Consider the following 7,014-nt stretch of genomic DNA (forward strand, 5'->3'; position numbering starts at 1 on the left):
AAAATCAAACGAGGAGAGGCGTTGCTAAGTAATTGTTTTTGGATTACATCTCTTCTTTTTCTTCTCAAGAAACAAACAAACAAAAAAAGTAGGAACTACTGATCAGTACCTTTCCTGCTCCTTTGAACGCAACACTGCAAACGTTTGGCATATTTAAATAAAAACATCAAGTTTCAAAAGGTAGAACACAGGTGGTGAAATGATGCAAGCATTCCCTTCCAAAAGTTTGATCCTAATCTCTTCTTTTTGTGGTATTGCATGCTGAATGGTTTCTAAATGCGGCCCATGGCAGTCAGAACAAAGTGAGGCGTTCATCATGGACCAGACAGAAAGATTTTCTGGAAGTCAAAATTCTTTTCCCTGTAGATTTATTTTATCCACCTGTCCATTTGTCTCTTCTTACGGTGGTTTTAATCTTTCTGACACATAAATTCTTCTCCAAACCTCATGAGATCTTATTTCAGTACCTCACATGCTATATCTTTGATCAGTGACTGTCATCTTCAGCATCTTAACAAAGTTTTAAAGTGCACAATAACTTATTTGGCAGCGAATGATAATGAAAATAGCTCATAATATCATCTGAGTTCAAAATAAACACCTTTGGCTAATTAAAACGCACTTCAAGAGGAGCTGAAACCAAAATAAAAGGTTAAAACATTATTAAAACTCTGCAAATTGTGACGCATATACTATAAAGACTGAATTGAGTGATTGTGCTGTTAAAAGTTGTCATTTTAATGTAACTTAGTTATTCACAACAGAACATTTTTACTGCAAATGTCAGCATGTTCCAGATTATAGAAGACAGACTAAATTAAACTGTCAAACTCGATAACACATTAGCTATCAATGAAAAGGAAATAGAGTTAAAGACAAGTTTACAGTGATCTCACTCTTAATCACTACATACACTAACACTGTGAGAATATTACATTAAAGATGGACTTACTGTATGTCCCAGCTGTAGTGGAAAAATCCTTAATATGTTACTCTCTGGTAATTTGCAGGTATACCATGCCGTTATTCCTAAAAAGAAGTTCCTTTTTTCCGATCCAATGCCCTTAGTATTTATGTGTCTTGTCGATAAATTTAACCCGAGTAATGTACAGACAATTCGTCTGTTATTACAACGCCAACTTCAAGTGAATGGACTGGACAGAGTACAGAAAAAATGGCTACAATTATGCGGAAAAATATTAGTGTAAAAGGTGAAGAAACTATCATAAACAAGCTCGGTCAAACACGTGAAAGCTCAGTGTATCTGTGGTATTTCTGAATGACTGTCAGCATGTAAACCGCTCGAATGAAATCAGCAAGAAGACCGGGAGCAGAGAGAAAGAGAGCGCTAAAAGTCTTGTCTACATCCTCGCCACTTTATCCAACAATTCTAACACGTACTTTTAGGATTAACAACCTTAATACTACATCAAAAATGCCTCCAGCAGCGGTTCACCGTCTGTATTTCTGCCGCAGGCGAGAAAACAAAACTGCGTCGATAGACAATCCCAGCCTGCAACTTTTAGCCAATCAGAGCACAGGCCAATCAGCGCTCGGACCAATCAGAGAGGAGGAAGGTGTAGGACAAATTTGGAGCGGTTTAGGGTGATGAGATGGAGGGGGTTAAGTCGGGTTATCGTTTCTCATAATTTACACGATACCTCGAGGGTGTACAACATTGTTAGCCATTTTCCCCAGAGGACTTTTGGACACCACGAGTCTTTGGAAATGCTTCTTTCCAATTTTCCAGTATTTCCAGTATATAAAAGTAGTTTTTGTTTTATTTTGTGTTGTTTCCCCTGGGATTCATAAAGTATTTCATTTGGGATATTCTATTCTATTCTATTCTATTCTATTCTATTCTATTCTATTAAGTTCTATTCTATTCTATTCTATTCTTTTCTGTTCTATTCTATTCTATTCTATTCTATTCTATCACAATCGTTTCTCAACACGTTTCAAGTAAGAAAGCGTCCACTGCCATCTCGTGACAGTTATGGTTCATTACAGCACCATATCTCCGCTAAAAGTCCCGACGTCAATGTTATGCCAATATCTTAAAGTGTAATAGATTATTTAACAAATAACTCAGTTAGCCTAAACGCGCACAAAACGTGGATGGGGTTGTCATGGCAGTGAGTTAGCCCTGACGAGCTCTGCATAGTGGAGCCTCAGAGTTGAGACTTTCTTTTCAAATGAAAAGTATTTTCTGATGTCAATTTATGCCCTAAACTTTTAGACTAAAAATATTTGTCCTCATTGTCCCATATATATATATATATATATATATATATATATATATATATATAGAGAGAGAGAGAGAGAGAGAGAGAGAGAGAGAGAGAGAAATTTTTTTAAACAATAATGCATAAACAACAAAGTTATTACATATGCCATAGTAAAAATCTGGATATCTCAGTGAGAGGCTGGTTCAGGGCATGTAGGTGATTTGTTACAGTTGTGAACCAAGTCCACAAATAACAGTTTATCCTCCTTATTTATGAAGTTTCTAAAATGATTCTAGCCCTACATTTAGAATTTTTATTAATGAGAACATACAACACCCTTGTATTTTATCTTGGGGTCATGGCTCAAAAGTTTGGGATCCACTTATTTAAAGGAATAAATCTTGAACTTGTGGTTTTACTACTCCAAATCTAGAGGCATAAATAAACTATAAACTGTAATGTAATAAAAAAAAAATGTAATAACATAACTCCACATATTTGAAACGCTACTTTCAGATGGTTTCGTCCAGCCCTTCTTAACCCTTCAAATCAAGTTTAACAGCCTCAACAGGTTTGAGTTAATATCAGCAAATGACACGTATTTTGTACTGGTGGAAGCCTCATTTAGCTTTAATCAGCCAAAAGAACCATTTCTAGCTTTTATAATTTCACTGTATTTTGCAAAGCTTAGACACATGATTAGTTCTTATGCTCATACATCATATGCTCATTACTTAGATAATTCAGATATGAAATATAAAAAATGAATACTATGTTAGTATGCTGTGTTTCAGTTCAAACTTTAACATGGCTTTTATATTTTAGGAGACTCTGCTTAATATGGCAGTTTAATCTTAGGTTTTCTATAGTCTGCCTCTGATTTTCTGTGTTAAAATCAGTCCAGATCAGTCCACTATTTTTAGTGGAGCTAGAGGGGGCACAGGATACGTGGGCCTGATGGCGGTGCTTGAAGGCAAGGTGTGTTGGAGCCTTAGAACATGGAGTTCCCAAATGCTGTTGTCCGAATCATCAAACGAGTTTTCCAGAATTGCAATTCTACAGGAGCTTGGCCTGCCTCCGGATCAATCCCAGCAGCAAGCACTCACTGGAGGTGATGCTGGGAAAACCTGCTGAGTCCAAGCGTGGCCAGTTCATTCTGTCAGGACTTGAGGTGGAGGTGAGGACCCAAGTGTAGGTTTACGAGGCAGGAGGCAGACTGATTTAGGAATGAAGGTTTTATTGATGATGACGAACAGGTACAAGACATGAAGACTACAATTAACTGGCAGAGAATAAATTAAACTGAGGGGTACACAGAGGAGAACTAACAAGAAACAGGTGAAGTGAGTTAGCTAAATAAAAGCAGTTGCACTAATGACAGGAAACAGAAAGCAAAACAGAACACACAAAGAAAAACCTACAAAATAAGACAAGAAAACAGAAGCAAACATCACAAGACCATAAAAACCTAAACCAAAAACTCAGACCATGGCAAAAAAAAAAGAAAAAAAAAAAGACTTTTTCAGTAGATATACATGGAAGTGAGTTGTCCATGAGAAATTACACTCTTTAGTGAACAGTGGAAAAATTGTGAGTTGATGATATCCTTCTGAAAGATTCTTCTAAAGAGATATGTGATAACTTACCTTTACTTACCAAGCTGTTTTCCCTGGATTAAAGCTGAAGAGAGAGACCTCAGAGCATGTGCACTCCTGGATAGACATTTACACGTTTATAAGAAAGACAAGAAGTACAACCAGTGGAACTGATATGAATTTAATGCACACGTTACCTCATTTTTTCAACACTAGATGGCAGCAGAGGATTGTACCAAGGAGACACCACAATTCACATCTTGTTATAAAGCTGTTCCTAAATTTATGGGGAACTAGCATTGACATCATGTATTCTCTCTGTTTTTGCCATCAAAACTAAAACCTTGATCCAAAGCTAAAGCCTAATTCTAACTCTAAAACCAAGTTTTGAACCTCCAGTCCGTTTTTTTTTCTTTCTTTTTTTTTTAAACGAAAATAACAGAACTGTTAAAAAGATTATATTATAAGATATATATTCAGTCAAATGTATTTAGTATGTTTGCTTCAGTTCCAGTAAATGTATTAATTAAAATAGCACATTTCAATGGGATAAATATATTATGGCATGGTCTGAGCATAATTGGTCATTTTTGAGTTAGATAAGGAAACAAACAAACAAACAAAAAAAAAAAACTGTTGCACGTTGAAGCAGAATTAATGAAATTAATAACTAATGCCAAAGACGACAGACATTGTACTTTCAACACTGTTATTTTACCTAAATATTCTCTGCTATACTTTTTTTTACACGTACTGACTGTTTACTTTACACATACTGACTGTTTACATTATCAATGCACCTTATTATTATTATTCAGTATTTGCACATGTATCATACCATCTACCTCATGACAGTTCTGTTTTTGCACAATTAATCATTCAATGCTGAATGTTGCACAGTTTATGTAGCACGCTGCACATTATGTACATAGATTACTTTACTTTACTTATATTTTACCTATAGTTTATATTTTATGTTTACTCTTTTGCATGCTCTTCTTAAATTAGTCTTTTCTATATACTTTGAATATTTATGGCATTTAGTGTGGACGGCAAAGTAAGAATTTCACTGTACAGGGAAACCTGTTTCCTTACTGTGCATGTGACAATAAACGCTTTGAATCTTTGAATCTTGAATCTTGAAAGGCCTCTGCCAAGTACCTTTGCCTCTGCATCAGGAGTTAGGGCCTGTTGCGATATATAGCAGAGGAAGTAAAACTAAGGTATCGATACTATTACACTGGTATTAATCAATAGCAATACCAACATTCGTATCAATATTATCAATTTTTGGATCATTACGCCCACAGCTACTGAAAACTGCATGCTAAGATACAAAACTGCAGAGTTCAATACTTTCACTGTGCATGGTTTTGTATGTTTCCTCTACCTCTGCTGTACTTTCTGTTGCTTCTAGTTGTTTCTTCCCGCAGAGAAGTGGTCAAGCCAGCCATGATGGTTGCTGCCAGTTTGTTTTAAAAAAGAATCATAAAGCAGCACATGCAGAACATCAGCTGTCAGCAGCAGATTACATACTAGCATTCCTGCATGCACCAGCTATCACTGAAACAACTCCTTTAGAGTAGCTAGGAATCAGTCATATTCACTTATGGAAGGGTTTGTTGGATGCTGTTTTTATGTGAATTGGAGAAAGGTTAATTGAAAGAGGATGCTAATTTAGCTAGCATGTATAATTTGTGTATTCTGATATTATGTAAGGACTAGTGTGTGTATGATTAGGGCTTACAGAATGAAATAATTGCAGTTCTTGTTTGGTTGTTGTGTGCTGCAAAATGCATGTAATGTGTGTATGTAAGATGGAATTTATGTATGTAGAATCATGACATCAAAAAATTGACAAAACAGTATCTTAGTGTCTTGTGGCATATTGCATTTTGCTGATGATGATTACTTTTGGTTGCCGTTAAACATCCTTTTATCTGTAAGAAAATAGTAAGTAAGTAAATATAAATACAGACAATCTAAAAGTGTTTCTCTATCAAACTGCATGCAAGTAGTTTTATTATTCTGCAGGTCAGCGGGAAGAAACCTGCAAATACAAATGTTCAATTGAGTTAAAGCAGTAGTTAACAAATGATTGTTTTCATTATTAGGTTTTACTGGGTTTCAGCCAAAGCAAGAGGGCATTTATATTTTGCAGGCCCAGCAAAATGTCACTTTTAATCTGTTCAATTTGTTTTCAAAAGGTCATAATTAGCTAGCAGTTTTGAAACAATTATGGCCAAAGTGCACCAATTTCCCTCTGAAGCAAAACACAGAATTATTCATGGAGAGCAAAACTGAGCAGTGTGTATGTGTGAAGCATTTGTGGTTTGGTACTATTCCACTCGTACTGCTTTGGTCCAGTATCAGATGCTTTGTCTCTGTATCAAAACCTAAATGTACCATAGAGAGAGTTGTATAAACAATTTTTCATTTAAGCAATTCAACACTTCCACATGTAGGAGCAGCTGACAATAATTATGATTTACCAGCCAGGTTGGAGAGGGTTTGGCGATAGAAAGGCGAACGAGCACTCAGTCAAGGGAAATTAAACAGCAGCTGCTGAGAATCAGGAAAGTGTAACTGCGTCACTGTCACCGTTTCTGCCCCAGCTTTCCTGCCTATTCAAAGGTTTTGGGAGAGCAATGCACTGTTGTGATACTGGCCAAGTCACCTTTTAGATCTCATAAACATTTTTACCTCTCAGAAAACAAACTTAAACCCCGAATGTCTCCGACAAGCATGACAGGTGACTTTTAACGGAGTAAAAAAATCTCCATGTAAGTAGTATTATTCAAATTCTGAATTGTGAATATAAAGTTTGAAACACCAGACAAAACATGTAAAATAAAACAAGTTAATTTCTTCACTGTCATAAAGAGGTGAATTAAGTGATAATATTGTTGCTAGGGTAGCCTGAGCAGTTGCTATGCAGCAGTCGGTTGGAGGAAACGGCTCTGGCTGCAGGCTGTAAGAAGGAGAGGGATCAGTGTATCTGAGCGTGTATCTGCTGTGCAGGATTCACTTTCTTAGAAAAATCTACGTGTATGTTGGAGCTTGTGTAGGTTTTTGTGTTTTTGAAATACAACTCTATCTCTGGCTGTTTCAACATGCTGCGTGGGGGTGTGCGTGTATGAGTATGTAGTTTCTAGTATGCCAGTCTCACCTCAAGCCTGAACCCAAAGTAG

The 7,014-nt window shown here is 36.3% G+C and overlaps 1 protein-coding gene across 1 annotated transcript in view; it reads right to left on the bottom strand.

Annotated features, from left to right (window-relative positions):
* fgfrl1a (fibroblast growth factor receptor like 1a) overlaps nucleotides 1–1,460 on the bottom strand; it is a 75,396-nt gene extending 73,936 nt beyond the window's left edge. Inside the window, exon 1 of the mRNA XM_041990292.1 lies at nucleotides 953–1,460. The gene's annotated coding sequence lies outside the window, so the exon portion shown is untranslated. The remainder of the gene's footprint in view (nucleotides 1–952) is intronic.
* Nucleotides 1,461–7,014: the final 5,554 nt, after the last annotated feature.

The sequence above is a fragment of the Melanotaenia boesemani genome, chromosome 7 (assembly GCF_017639745.1).
Source record: "Melanotaenia boesemani isolate fMelBoe1 chromosome 7, fMelBoe1.pri, whole genome shotgun sequence".
NCBI classification, from domain to species: Eukaryota; Metazoa; Chordata; class Actinopteri; order Atheriniformes; family Melanotaeniidae; genus Melanotaenia; species Melanotaenia boesemani.